Source organism: Urtica dioica, chromosome 6 (assembly GCF_054948205.1).
Source record: "Urtica dioica subsp. dioica isolate 48M chromosome 6, U.dioica_male_clone48M_v1_H2, whole genome shotgun sequence".
In the NCBI taxonomy this organism is placed as follows: domain Eukaryota; kingdom Viridiplantae; phylum Streptophyta; class Magnoliopsida; order Rosales; family Urticaceae; genus Urtica; species Urtica dioica.
In genome coordinates, this window is record NC_142761.1 from 43,803,203 (window position 1) to 43,818,511 (window position 15,309).

General features: G+C 36.8%; 1 protein-coding gene across 1 annotated transcript in view; it reads right to left on the bottom strand.

Annotated features, from left to right (window-relative positions):
* Positions 1-15,309, bottom strand: part of LOC149394448 (uncharacterized) — a 100,603-nt gene that overhangs the window by 50,200 nt on the left and 35,094 nt on the right. The gene's annotated exons all lie outside the window — the stretch shown is intronic.

The window sequence follows — 15,309 nt, forward strand, 5'->3', positions numbered from 1 at the left end:
GAATATATGGATGACAAAATAATATCAATAAATGAAGAATATATTTACAGAGTTTAACCACGAAAATAGATACTAATTACCTAAAGTCAACGCTAAAAACTTCCAAAAACATAACAATAAATGAGCTATTAATTTTCAAAATCTGCAGGAAATTTCAAATTTCAAATTTCAAATTTGAAAACTTCCCTATTCGGTTTCTGTGAATTAAATAAGGGCAAAAGTGTAAACCTAATTTAATTAATAAGCTGCCACGTAAGCAATATGGCTATTTACAGCATATTAACGAAAGGTTGGCCAATTTTAAATTGCTACACATTTCGTGGCTTAAGCAGCCAATTATTTGTTATATATATACTATATAATTCTAATTAGATGCACAATAGTAAAAGCAGGAAAGTAAATAACACAACGAGAATGGTGCGTATCCGTTAATTTTGACTCAAGCTCCTTCTAAATCCGAGTCCTCTCGTTGCACTCGAATCACTCACCAACTTTTTTATTCATGTTTATAACAAAACCTAATCTTTACAGTATCATGGAAAACAAACTCAACAGCTATCACTGACAAATTAATTACTTGATCGAACAAGACAGAGGTAATCATACGCACACACTTAGAACAATTTTTTTACTCACAAACGCCCATAAAACTTAGAATGCGTAAAAAAAAATTCCTAAAGGTAAAATACTTCTTTTTATATGAGTCAAACTCTAGACACGGTATCTTGCCAGTGTTTCGAAGAAGATCGCTATAAATTGATTCGGTGCAGATAAAAGTGAAAGCTTATCTCTTTAGAAACTTAATTTGTGCAAAATACTCGTCAAATTGAATCTGGCGCCATCAGCCAAACAGACCAACATAATCTTTTCAAGATGCAAGTAATATGTCAAACTACGAATTAACTAATCAATGTAACATTAAAAAAATAAAAATTAAAAAAAAAACCTAGTTAATGGAGAGTTGGAGGCGTTGACCCCTCCGGCTATTCCTTGTTGTTATTGAAGAGTTGTGTTTTTTTATTTACTTTTGAAAACGTCTTCTTTATGGCAATTTGGGTCTAATATATATCATCCTTCCATAATGTAGTGTTTTGTTATTAAAAGCTCTTAAGGTGTATAGCCTTTTACAAGTTTCTCTTATTGAGAGAGAGAGAGAGAGGTTGTTCCCTATTTTTTTTTTTTTTTGTGTGATATAGAGAGCTAAAATAATAATATTGTTGTTGTTATATACGAAAGGTATGGTGTACTATTATGAATACTTATTTATTTTCTTTTTCATTCTTAATAGGTGAATATCAATTTAATTTTTAACTCGTGTCATTTAACTTCCACTCAAATCTTCAATGGAGAACACAGTAACGGGAAAATCAATTATAGATTTACAAAAAGTACAAACCCTTCATAAAAAAAAATAATAAAAAAAAGTGCATGTTTCTAAGTATAGAACTAATTCATGTCCAAATTTAGTAAAATAACAATTATTTTTGTTTTCGTTTTGCTAGGTTTGAGGCAAAACAAAACTAAATAACACATTTATCTTTACATAACACCAAAATGTTGTAATTTGGTGGGGATAAAAATAACAATCAATTTCGTTTTCGTATTATTGTTTAGGATAAATTACATAAATGCCCCCTGAACTTTTGACCATTTAACAACATGGTCCCTACTTTTATTTTTCTTACAGCGTCACCCTTGAACTTTGACAATCTTACAAACTTAGTCCTTCCGTCTATTTTTCTCAATAATCCTTCCATTTTTGCCCATGTGATTGGCATATGATTATTTAAACAGGGACAAAATTGTAAAATAACAAAAAAATATTGATTTTATAATTATTTAATATTATTAAAAATTATTATTTATTATATAAAAAAATAGATAAAAATAAAATAATTATGTAAAATATGAATTTTTAATAAAAATGAATTAGAAAAATGAATTATTATTTATTATTAATTTTCTATTATCGTGGAAAAAAAAGTATAATGGAAATGTATAAAAAGAGTATTAAAAAAAGACAACAAACAAAATGAAAAATGAAATTTTTTAATTTTAATTTATTAATTTTAAATGTAAAATAATTAAATAAAGGATATATAGGTAATTTTAAATATTCAAGTTATTACACAAGTTAAAATAGACGGAATATACTCCCAAAATTTGACGGAAGGACTAAGTTTATAAAAATATGAAAGTTCAAGGGCGACGCTGTAAGAAAAATAAAAGTAGGAACCACGTTGTTAAATGGTCAAAAGTTCAGGAGGCATTTATGTAATTTATCCTATTGTTTATTATACTGTGCGTCTTGTTCGAGATAAAAAGATGTACGAACAAGTAAAAGAATGTGTATTCGTTGGTAGTATATGAATTGTGGACGAAATATATTTACCATATATACATATTCGTATGATTTTACTCAAATGCTTTCCAATATCTTATTTAGCAAGACCAACATGGATAATTAATAATCTGTTCATTATTTCCAAATAAATAGGATAGTTAATCTTTCAAATAAAAAGTTATTTTTTATTTCTTTTTTTCCTTAGATTTTAGACTTACGGATCTTAAGATATTAATCTAGATCATCATCAAGACCAAAACTTGTCAGAAAAAAAAAAATAGTGATATTGGTAAAGATAAAATATAGCACTATCCAGATCTAAAAATTTGACGTTTTTTCTATTGAGATCACGCATTTTTGAAGACCAGCACATAGGTTCTATCATTTCATGGTGGATCCGTGAATTATTGGGCCGAGCTGGATTTGAACCAGCGTAGACATATTGCCAACGAATTTACAATCCGTCCCCATTAACCACTCACATCATTATCTTCGCTTATCTCACTCCGGTATCTCGCTTCGCTTCGATACATTGCATTATTCCAACTGCATTAACTTACATTCATCATTAACTCTATACCCGTAGGGGAGTTAATGCGGAATAATGGGAATTCCATTGATTATTCAGTTGGTTGGAATGCCAGTCAGTTGGAATAATGGTATTGGACAGCGCCTCAGGTATTCGTACTACCTTCGGCTTGTATTCGGCTCATTAAAGAAAAGACCCAAAGAACTAATACCAAGAATCATTAAATTAAAGAAACAATAGAATAGAACAATATACATAAATAATGCATATATAAATATATGAACCCAACATGTAAAGTCCAACCACTTGATATTTCATGACTTCATTAACGCAACTCTCACTACTACAAATGTTGGATTCTACAACCCATATTCTACAACACTTACAATAAGCATTGTAGAAACTAGGTGCTTCTACAACGCTTATGGCTAAGCGTTGTAGAAGCTTGGTGTTTCTACAACGCTTACTATAAGTGTTGTAGAAGTTTGGTGTTTCTACAACACTCACTATAAGTGTTGTAAAATTTCACCATATTTCAGATCTCCCACGACGTTTAGACTATCCGTTGTAGAAGTCTCGCCGCAGAGGCGTGTTTTTCTCGCCGCGGCGAGAACTTTCTACAATGGATAATCTAAGCGTTGTAGGATTAGTGAAATTTAATGAACCTCGTCGCGGCTAGAAGAGTTCCAGAAAACCTTTTTTGGAGAAGATTTTCGTGCCGCGGCGAAGGCTATCTCTCGCCGCGGCGAGAAAATTCTGGGCTTACTTTTCAGTAGCCTCGCCGCGGCGAGAAATAGTCTTCGCTGCGGCGAGAGTTCTACAACGCTTACTCTAAGCGTTGTAGAAACGTTTTAAAACCTAAAAATTTAAAATTTTTCAAAATGCCCGCCCGGATTTCAGACTTAGTCAACTTTTCTTCTTCATTCTTCATTATTCTTCTTCTTCTTCTTCTTCTTCTTCTTCATTCTTCATTGTTCTTCATTCTTCTTCTCCACTCTCTCTCTCTCTCTCTCTCTCTCTCTCTCTCTCTCTCTCTCTCTCTCTCTCTCTCTTCGCTGTCACTCTTCTTCTCCGCCCTCACCCTCTCTCCGCCTTCACTTCTCTTTCTATCTCCGCCTTCACTTCTCTCTCTCTCCGCCCTCGCTCTCTTCTTCTCTCCCTTACTCTCTCTCCACCCTCACTATTCTTCTCCGTCCCCACAAAACTCAAACCTCAAACCAACAAAAGCCACAACCACAAACCCATAAACTCCACTACCACGTCAAACTCACACGAGCCTAGGCATCTCCGGCGACAACTCCGACTCTCTCTTTCTTTCACGCCTCCATGCTCCACATCTACACTCCGGGTTAGTTTTTGGTTGAGAATTATGTATAATTTAAGTTGAAAATAAGTGTTTGTTTGGAATTGAGAGTATGGATTGACATAATTTAGGTTGAAACATCATATTTGTTTGATATTTTTGTTGGAATTGAGTTTGCATTTGATATTTAATTGAAATTGTGGCTCTTAGATTTCATGTCGTCCATTACTACTAGTTCTAGCGGTAGCGGTAAAAGAAAAACTAGAAGACGACCTCAAAATACACATCGCCGCGACGAGAATTGGGATAGAACCCAGATATTTCTCGCCGCGGCGGTGTATATTTTTCGCCGCCGCGAGATAGTTCTACAACGGATATCTTATCCGTTGTAGAATATCTCGCCGCGGCGAGAAATTCTGGATTTTTTTTAAATTGGACAATGGAACTCTACCGTTGTAGAAGCTTCAACAACGGATGTGTAAGCATTGTAGAAGCCAAGCTTCTACAACGGATATCTAAGCGTTGTAGAAGCTTCTACAACGCTGGATTCTACAACGCTTAATAAGCGTTGTAGAATCATTCTACAACTGTTTTTAAGAGTTGTAGAATCCCAGTTTTGTAGTAGTGTCTCTGCTCACTTTTAAATTCAAAGCTGCAGATTTGACATCTGAAATTCCTACCCGGCCGCAGATTTATTTGTCTTCCTCCGCAGACTCTCTTTCCTTTTCGTTTCTTTTGTTTTCACCACTTGACCAGCCTTGGGCAACGGCAAAATGGGAAATCTCATCCTTTTGATGTTCTCTTCGAAGACGTGGCAAATATCCGTTGTAGACCACAATCTACGTTGACTATAATATTTATATGTAAACACCAATTATCTTTATTCATTCGCGTTTTATATATATGCAATTTATATGAATCGTGAAGAACACAAATAAAGACAATGAGTAAAAATTGACAGTTGATAGACATCAAAATCACAGATTCAAGTAAAGAATCCAAGATTCAGAGTTGCAATTCGAAGACGAAGTGAACACTAGGACAAAAATAGTCATCCGGTGCGATGATTGTCGCATCAAATACTTCAAATGTCGCACCGAATAGTTTGGTTTTACTTTGGAGGTGCTTGGAAGTGTGCCTTGGGGTCGTATGTGGATAGTAGTGGCGAGTTGCCCCACTTGCGTCTCGAGATTTCGGATCTGAGCCGATTGGTTCGAGAGCGCCGTCTTCGTGTCGTTCATGAATTCGGTGGTGGAATTCACGAAGGCGGTCGTCGACGTGGCCAGATTAGCTATGAGCTCCTCCAGATTGGTCTCGTTCTTGTAAGCTCGGAATGGTGGTGCTTGGTATGGCGGTGGTCGGGGCTGAGTCTGAGGCGGTCGAGGCTGAACTACGATTATTTACTCTCTCTCGAGTAGCTAAACAATCCTAGATAACAGTTCTAATGGTGATCAAGCATTAGAAAGCATAAGGAACAATTCATATCAAGCAATCCATAATAATGAAGCAAACAATAATTATCTAACCCTAACAAGCCCCCCAACCATTATCAATCCCGGCTACATCGCAACCCCATAAGAAACTTAGCCTCTAATGGTGTTCATAATCAACGCTAAACATAACAGAATAATTAAAAGCGATAAAATAAAGATTGAAACCAAAAGAGAATTCATATTAAATAAAATTGATGTTCAACAATAATTTAGAGAAATAAAATAAATAAAAGAAGAGAAGAAAGAAGAACGAATGAATTCGGAGAAGGAGAACTCATCGGGTTGTCAAACCCGTTGAAGAACGTCTTTTTCCTCTTCAAAAGCTCTCAAGAACAACCTAAAAGAAATAAGGAAACTCAAAAAGTAGGCAAAAGTGTGTTTCTAGGTAACAAGAGTGGTTTATATAAGAACTAAGGTGATTTTCAGAGCTCAGATGGGCTTTTGATTGAGTTGATTTGGCCCAAAATCTTCAAAAACGGAAACAATTCACGCCAAAATCGAAGCCCTCTCGCGCCGCGCGAAACAAAGGTCGCGGCGCGAGGATGTTGTCTGGAGGACGTCGCGGCACGAGAAACAGGAGTCGCGGCGCGAGGAATGCTGCTGGAGGAGTTACGCCAAAGCCGAAAGAATGTCGCGGCGCGAGGATATATGGTCGCGGCGCGAAGTGCTCCAGAATTCTTCTTCTAATTCTTCTATGCTTCATTTTGACCCGTTTTACGTCATAAACGCTTCCATTTGTCATCAAATACTCCGAGACTTCAATTAACACCATTTTTCCTTAAATATGTTGCATAAACTCACAATAACCGTTAAAAACACTTAAGGGCTAGCTCAATTCAAGTCAAATGAGGGCGGATTTGCACGTAAAATATGCGCTTATCAAGAACCCGGCGTGGAACCTGGCGTCTGCTGATCAGTGTCACCTGGTTGCGATGCAGGCGGAGATTGGGGAGTCGTGGGAGGCTGGTTGTGCAACTGGCCGAGGAAGGCGATCTGCTGCCGCATCTCCTGCAGCTCGGCTTGTTGGGTATCCATCTGAGCTCGCATCTCGGCAAATAATGGATCTGTCTGAGATGACTAACTTGAAGAGCCTCTATCTAGCGCCTGAGCAACACCTAGCGATGACCTTGGGATCGAAGGCCCTAAACCAACTTCCCAATCTCTGCGTACTCCCAAAACGTCGCGCATCGGGTACATCTCTGCATCTTCTTGGGAGATCACGGTGTTTTGCTCCTCCGCTTGTCGCAAAATATCTATCGTCTGGGCGGTGATTTGATCCTTGAAAAAAACTTATTAGATCAGAATAATTTAAGTAATTAAATATAGTAAATAAAACAAATACCTTACAAATTGCGACTTCGCGAAGTCCGTCGTCCACGATCCCTTAGCGTCATGGTGTTTTTCTGACCATATCGCCAAAGCCGAGCCCATACTCCCATCTTCCTTTCGCTGTAATTTTTCAACATTAAAATATGAATCACATATATATTGCATATTAATATTAAGCGACTTACATTCCTCAAGCGATGACCAAAAAAACTAAGCGACCCTTGTCTCGCCGTCGTCTTCTTCTTCTTCTTCGAATTTTCCCGGTTGCGGACAGACTTTGCCTGCGAGACATAAATTCGTTAAGTTCAATATTAAGAAATTCATATAACCATCGGAAGTTCAACTCATACCTTATGCTCCGGCGAGTCGAACGTCTCTATTGCCTTCAACCAGGCTTCCTGGTTATAGCCTTCGGGAGTTTCGTTTTTAGCGAGATCTTACTCCCGCAAAACGTCTTGAAGAAGAGCTGCGACAACCTCGACTTCTGGCCACGGCGCATCCTCTTCGCATCACGAATGATAGCCATATCAATCTTGTTGCGAATAGGATCTGCAGATACAAGCTCGCTAGTGTCGAGATGAGCGTAAACGAAGCAGTACTCGTTATGAATCGAGTTCATAAGAGCCGCCGCACTCTGCGCAAGCACATGATTCCAGTCTGGGTGGTCGACTGGAATGGTACTCTTGATCGGGTTTTCTATTCGGTTTTGGAACGTCCCGATCAACGGATTTTGCTCCCTGACGTCTTGGTAAAACGCCCGCTGTGTCTGATCGTAGCGAACTATGTTCGCTCCAGGGGTCCCAACACCAGCTCTCGCAGAAACGAGACCAGTCGTTGGTCCCCGCTTCTTCCTCGGCATCTGCGGGGGATCACGCTCTCCTCCAGATGGGTCCTGACCTGAAGTAGACATCCTGTAAAATGAATTGTAGTTAGTATTTACATGGTGTTAGTCATTCATCGTCGTCACTCGATGTAATGTTATTATATACAAATTCACTACTGATTTCATTACCAAATTAATCAATTTCGACAAATTAGTTAATTCGTTAAAATATATTATTGAAAGAGTTAATTTTTTGATAAATAGATTTTATTCTAACAAAAATTCGGCAGAGTTTCCCCTAAAATAGTGACTAACCAAAATCTGCAATTAAAACAAAACACATATATAACCGACCAGAACTATCCTAAACATGTTACTAATTAATTTAATACGTTACTTTTAACTTAATTCATCTAATCTAACATGTTACATATTCTTAAATTTTTTTTACAATTACAATAATCTAAAAATATTACAAATTAAAAATAACTAACCTTTTCCGAGGCGACGATGAGGCAACGAGCTACGCGGGGAGGGCGACGGGGCAGCGGGGCGGGGCGGCAGGGCTGGACGCGGGACGACGGCGGGGCTGGTCGCGGGGCGGCGGGGCTGGGGGAGGCACGGCGGCGGGGAGCAGAGAGAGACAGAGTGTGAGAGAGAGTGAGCGAGAATAAGTGAAAAAGAGGAACTTTGGGTTTAAAACCCCGAAGACTATTAGGTGCGACATTGTCGCACCTAATAATCATATTGGGTGCGAAAATGTCGCACCCAATATGAAATCCCAGATCTAAAAAAAATTCGGAGGGAAATTTTAATTTTTAAACCCATTAGGTGCGACATTGTCGCACCTAAAAATATTAGGTGCGACAATTTCATATTAGTCATCCGGATGAGTATCCTGTGCGACATGTCACACCTAATATGGGCTTATGTGCGACTTTTAGGTGCGACATGTCGCACCTAATACCTTTTCGCACCCAATATGTGAATTTGTAGTAGTGGAAACCATCTCTTGAAATATATGAATTTTATTGGTTTATTCCGATTTAAGGCTATTTTTATCTCAAAATTGGGATTTGGAGGTTAGGGTATTGTTTTGGGTTTGGTTCGGTTTTTCTTATAAAAGAGTCAACATCAATGAAAGGGAGATTAATGTCACTGTTATCTATTTTAAGGTATAATTTCGTCATTTAAGTTTAACAGAGGATATGAACTCGACATTTTTTAAAATCAAAGATTAAACTCGAGATTTCACTAAAATACAGGGTATATATGTGCCATTTTCCTTTCTTTTCTTTTTTTTCAGTAAAAAAAGATATAAAATTATTTAACCCTCTAAAAAAAACAAAAAACATGGTCTAAACGATTTGGCTGGATGCATTTATAAAAGATAAATTATACTTACTAAGCCACATCAAACATTAGAATTGTTTTTTAGCCAAGGTTTCAATTTTTTTAAAAAATAGCCAATCTGATGACGTGGATATATATTGAACCACAATTTTATGTATCGATTTTAACCTTAATAACTAGGGTTATTAAGTTATATAGCCACACGGATATAGTGCATTGAGATATAGCCCACCTTAGGTTAATTTCTTGTAAATAGCCAAGTAAACTTATTAACAGATTAATAAAAGACTTATTTAACACAACCAAACATATATTTTAGGTAGTTAATAAGCTGCCACGTATGCAAGTTGGCTATTTACAAAGTATTTACCAAAGGTTGGTTAATTTACAATTCTTATAGTTTAGGTGGCTTACGTAGCCAATTTTTTGTAATAACTATTATTTGAATTGATTATTATTTAAATAAAACATCTAATTGATTCATTTACGCTGCCTTTATTTTCAAGAGATTTGCATCAAAGTCACAAACTCGGCTCCAAATTGCAAATGAGTCACGACGAAAAAAGGTGTTGCATAGATATCACTTTGATAAAAAAAATAGGACCAAAATACCCTTACGCAGATTTCAAAGTAGACTCGCAGTCAAATATTTCGAAAAAAAGTAGACTCGCAGAAGAAATTACAAAGAGTAGACTCGCAGTCAAATATTTCGAAAAAAACAGACTCACAGAACAAATTACAAAAAGTAGACTCGCAATCAAATATTTAAAAAAAAAAAGTAGACTCCTTCACAAATACAAATACATCAACACAGATTCCTTCGTCCTCTTCTTCCCCGATTCCTTCTCTATCTGGCTCCCGAGCCTCGCCGTCGACCACAGTCCCGACGGCCTCGCGTTCTCGTCGCCGTCGCCGGTGGTCTCCGCCGGAACCAGCCTCTTTTGTAGGTGAGGGTAATTTAGACTTTCTATAGGTACACAAATGCAAAGAGAAATTTCATTTTCTAGACCTAAAAACAATGAAAATATCAAGATTAGACCCATTAGTTTAATAATATCTGAAATTGGACTTTTGGACACTTTTCGGACAAAAATGCCCTTGCAATTCAAATAACCCATATTCCTCTCATTTTTAAATCCTCTTCATCATAATTCCATAGTTTTTGAGGGTTTCGGAAACTCGTTGGAACGTGTCAGAATCCATCGGAACTCGTCGGAACGTGTCGGAATCCATCTTTGGAGATGATTTTTTTTTTTAAACTGGGAATTTCCGATGAAGATCATCGGAATCCATCGGATTCGGTCGGATCCGACCGAATCCGATGGATTCCGATGGTCTTCGTCGGAATCCATCGGAAATTTCCGATGAAGACCATCGGAATCCATCGGATTCGGTCGGATCCGACCGAATCCGATGGATTCCGATGATCTTCATCGGAAATTCCCAGTTTTTTTTTTTTTAAAAAAATATCACCTCCAATTCGGTCGAATTTGGTGTGGTGGGCGTTGAAACTCGTTGGATTTGGTGTGGTTGGGCGTCGGAATGGGGCTCACGTCGGATTTGGTGTTCTTTGGTGTAGAGAGAAAGTGAGAGTGAGAATGAAAGAGATGGAAAGAGATGGAGAGAGGGTTTATTTTGAATTAAGGGCATTTTCGTCCAAAATTGGTACAAAAGTCCAATTTTGGATATTTTTAACTAACGGGTCTAATTGAGATATTTTCATAACTTTTGGGTCTAGAAAATGAAATTTCTCAATGGAAATAAGTGATACGGATGCAATTTTAACAAATAAGTGACACAAATGCAAGGAAGGGCTGAAGTTGTGACTTCAGCCGCAAATGCCACTTTATTTTATCTCTCTCACGGATGTTCACAGTAGAACAAAGTAGGAATGTGATTTTGTGTGTTGTTTTTGGGCTTTCAGCATAACGTACAAAATAGGTACAATTTTTTTATTTTTTATTTTTAATTTCTCTCTTTTGCTTCAATGCGTTCCGGGAAGTGGACGTGTTTGAGAGCTATAGCCTTTCCCTTTTCTCCACATCGAACCGCTTATCGCAGACCTGCGGCTGCTGCTCGCTGAAGCTGGTGCTTGCTCGAGTCTCTTCACCCCAAGATAATTATTCCAACGTTGTTTGTTGGCTCTTTGAGTGCCCACCTTGTATCGAAGATGTCATATATAGCAACTGATTTTGGTTGTCTAAATTAATGAAATGGCTCACTCAAATTTCAAAAAAAAAAAAAGGAGATATAAAAAAAGAGTGATCATTTAGAATTTTAGAAACAATATCTACCGTTCACACCATGTTACACGTATTAATACATTCAAATTCAAGTCACCGCGACATAAGCTCTATAATTCTTTTTTATCATAATCATAATCGCTATTAAAAAAAGTTATTTATAAATTTGACTCCAAATGGCGTCAGACGTGGAGGAGACCGAGGAAGAGTCTTACAAGGCCCATAATCGTCTTCATCTTCTTCTTCGGGATTTTTTTTTTCAAACTCAGTTTGTTTTTCAATATTAATCGTTTTTCTTCAGAAATTAATATGTGTGCATTAGGGACACTTAAATAAATTGCGGGATTTAATTATGACGCTCTCTCTTTTAATTTCTGAAAACTAATAAATTAAAATGTCCTTTTCTAAGTAAGGACAACATCGATTTTTTTAGACGTTTGGAATTTTTCCACATCAACGAATGGCTACTAAACTAAAACTTATGAAACGTTGGCTATATTAAAATTTCAACGTTTCCATTTGGCTATTTTGCTAGAGCACCCTTTATGAAAAAAAAAAGTTGTTTTTACTATAAGTTGTTTTTACTATATATACAAATTGTTATACAATTTTTACCATTTTTTATGAGTAAGGATCGTTATTTTATCGTTATTTCTTTGTGTTAATACATGGATTTTATATTTTTTGCATTAGAAATGTTTATCATATTGTTGCATCAGGTTTATATAGACTGATTTTGTTGTAGTTGATATTTCTGGGAATGGATGGTTTGTGTTGTTCAATATAAACTATTATTGATGTTTTTGGATATTGATTTTTTTTACTTGATTTAAAGAGTAAGAGAAGGTTTATTTATTAATTAGAGGAATAACATGTTTATATGGATTATTATTAAGTAAATTCATATTAATCTTGTGAACGATGGAGTAAAAATATGTTTATTCATTTTTATGATGTGTTTGGATATCGATGAAAAAATTTGTTCAAGGTTTTCTTTGGTTTTAGTTTATATATATTGGCGTTTTTCAGTGTTGATTTTGTAAGAAATAATAGTCTCTAATCCGAACATATATGATTAGAAACATGAACCCAAAAGCGGAAGCTAAATGGATCAAGCGTTTACCTCCGGCCATTGTTATCGGAAAATCGTCGGAGCTTTATCGGTGACTCGGAATGGCTTCGCCGGCGTCAAGGAACGTCGTTTTGCTCTTCTAAACCGAAATAACCTCGAACTAGATGGTGTGTGTTTATGAATGAGATTATCGGCTTAGGGACCAAAACGATCGGTCTCAATTTATAACCCGAATTCTTTCCCATCAAAGTAAAACGGAAATGAGACATTAATTGGATATTATTTCGTTTGATTTAATAGACCATTATTATGAGATTATATCATAACGTATTCCTTAATATAGAATATATTGAATATACGATATTAATGTATATGTATATTCTATATACGTTAATTATATCTTACATTCTCCCACTTGGTCTATAAAATCTAATATACGTCACAAAGAAAAAATTAATATATGGATCATGGCGATAGGTCCTCTATAAATAAGTATTATCTTCCATGTATCACATATATAATTTCTTTCACATAATATCCCATCAAATATAATGAATAAACCATATGTTTATTCTAGGTCCAATCTTAAGAAAATACTTCTCAATTCAATAATGAAAATGAATGTGCACAAACCATACGAGAAATATTAAACTGAATACGAGTTTCATAAATGGAAATGTAGCGTACTATGAAAAATTACATTATGGAACCAAGTCCCATATTTTCCACATGATCCTTAAATTTCTTTGGTGGCATGCCTTTAGTCAAAGGATCGGCAATCATCAACTCAGTGCTAATGTGTTGGATGAGCATTTTACCATCCTTAACACGTTCTCTTATGGCTAGATACTTGATGTCGATATGCTTACTTCGACTTCCACTTTTATTATTCTTAGCCATAAAGACAGCAGCTGAGTTGTCACAGTACAACTTAATAGGCCTAGAAATAGAGTCTACAACTCTAAGTCCAGATATAAAACTCTTCAACCAAACACCATGTGATGTAGCTTCAAAACAAGACACGAACTCGGCCTCCATGGTGGAAGTAGCGACCAGTGTCTGCTTCGTGCTTCTCCAAGATACAGCTCCGCCGGCTAGCATAAACACATATCCTGAAGTGGATTTTCTGGAATCTATGCAGCCTGCGTAGTCAGCATCAGAGTAGCCAACCACCTCCAATTCATCGGTTCGTCTGAACATAAGCATGTAATCCTTTGTTCCTTGAAGGTATCTCATAACCTTCTTTGCAGCTTTCCAATGGTCAAGACCTGGGTTACTCTGATATCTACCCAATACTCCAACAACATATGCAATGTCAGGTCTGGTACAGACCTGAGCATACATAAGGCTTCCTACAGCGGAAGCATATGGAATATTCTTCATTTGATCCCGCTCAAGATCATTCTTTGGACATTGATCAAGACTGAATTTGTCACCCTTCACAACAGGTGCTATACTTGGCGAACAATCTTTCATCCGAAATCTCTCTAGAACTTTGTTGATATAGGTTTCTTGAGACAAACCCAAAATGCCTCGTGATCTTTCCCTATGGATCTTAATGCCAATGACATAAGATGCCTCACCCATATCTTTCATATCAAAGTTCTTAGACAGAAATTGTTTCACCTCGTACAACATTCCATTATCATTAGTCGCTAACAAAATATCATCCACATATAAAACAAGGAAACATATCTTACTCCCACTGACCTTCTGGTATATACATTGATCCATGACATTCTCTTCGAAACCGAAAGAAGTTATAACATCATGAAATTTTAAATACCATTGGCGGGAGGCTTGTTTTAAACCGTAAATGGATTTATTAAGCTTGCAGACTAAATGCTCACCGTGACTAGAGGAGAATCCTTCTGGTTGTTTCATGTAAACCTCTTCCTCTAGATCTCCGTTAAGGAAGGCCGTTTTCACATCCATTTGATGTAGCTCGAAGTCAAAATGAGCTACTAATGCCATAATTGTGCGAAGTGAATCTTTCTTTGATACAGGCGAAAATGTATCAGTGTAATCAATTCCTTCTCTTTGAGTGAACCCTTTGGCTACAAGTCTTGCTTTATGTCTCTCGATGTTCCCTTGTGAGTCTTTCTTTGTTTTAAAGACCCATTTGCATCCGATGGCTTTTACACCATCAGGCAACTCGACAAGATCCCAGACTTGATTCTTTCCCATAGAGTTCATCTCCTCAATCATAGCCTCGTGCCATAAGTTAGATTCTTTAGAACTTACAGCTTGTGAAAACGTTTCAGGATCATTCTCGGCTCCAATGTTGCCGTCCATTTCTTGCAGATATACTTCATAATCACTAGGGATTGCTGAATTTCTAACTCTAGTAGATCTTCTTAATGGTGCTTCATCATGATCTTGATGATCTTGTTGTTCAACAGGTTGTTCAATAGGTTGTTCAACATGATCTTGATCAGCAACTTGATCTACAGGATCAGCATTATCAACTTGTGGAACTTCAATAGTTGGTTGTCGTACACACGATTGAGCTTGAGGAGTGTGTATGATAATCAATCTATCACTTGAACTAGAAGGTTCAGCTTCATTGTGATCCATTGCAGAGACCGAATCACGCAATGGGTCACTCCCTCTAATCAAGTCATTCTCAAGAAATTTTGCATTCCTTGATTCCACAATCCTAGTACTGTGAGATGGACAATAGAATCTATAACCTTTAGACTTCTCGGCATATCCAATGAAATACCCACTAATAGTCCTAGGGTCTAGTTTCTTTTCTTGTGGATTATAAATTCTCACTTCAGACGGGCATCCCCAAATGCGTATATGTTGCAAACTGGG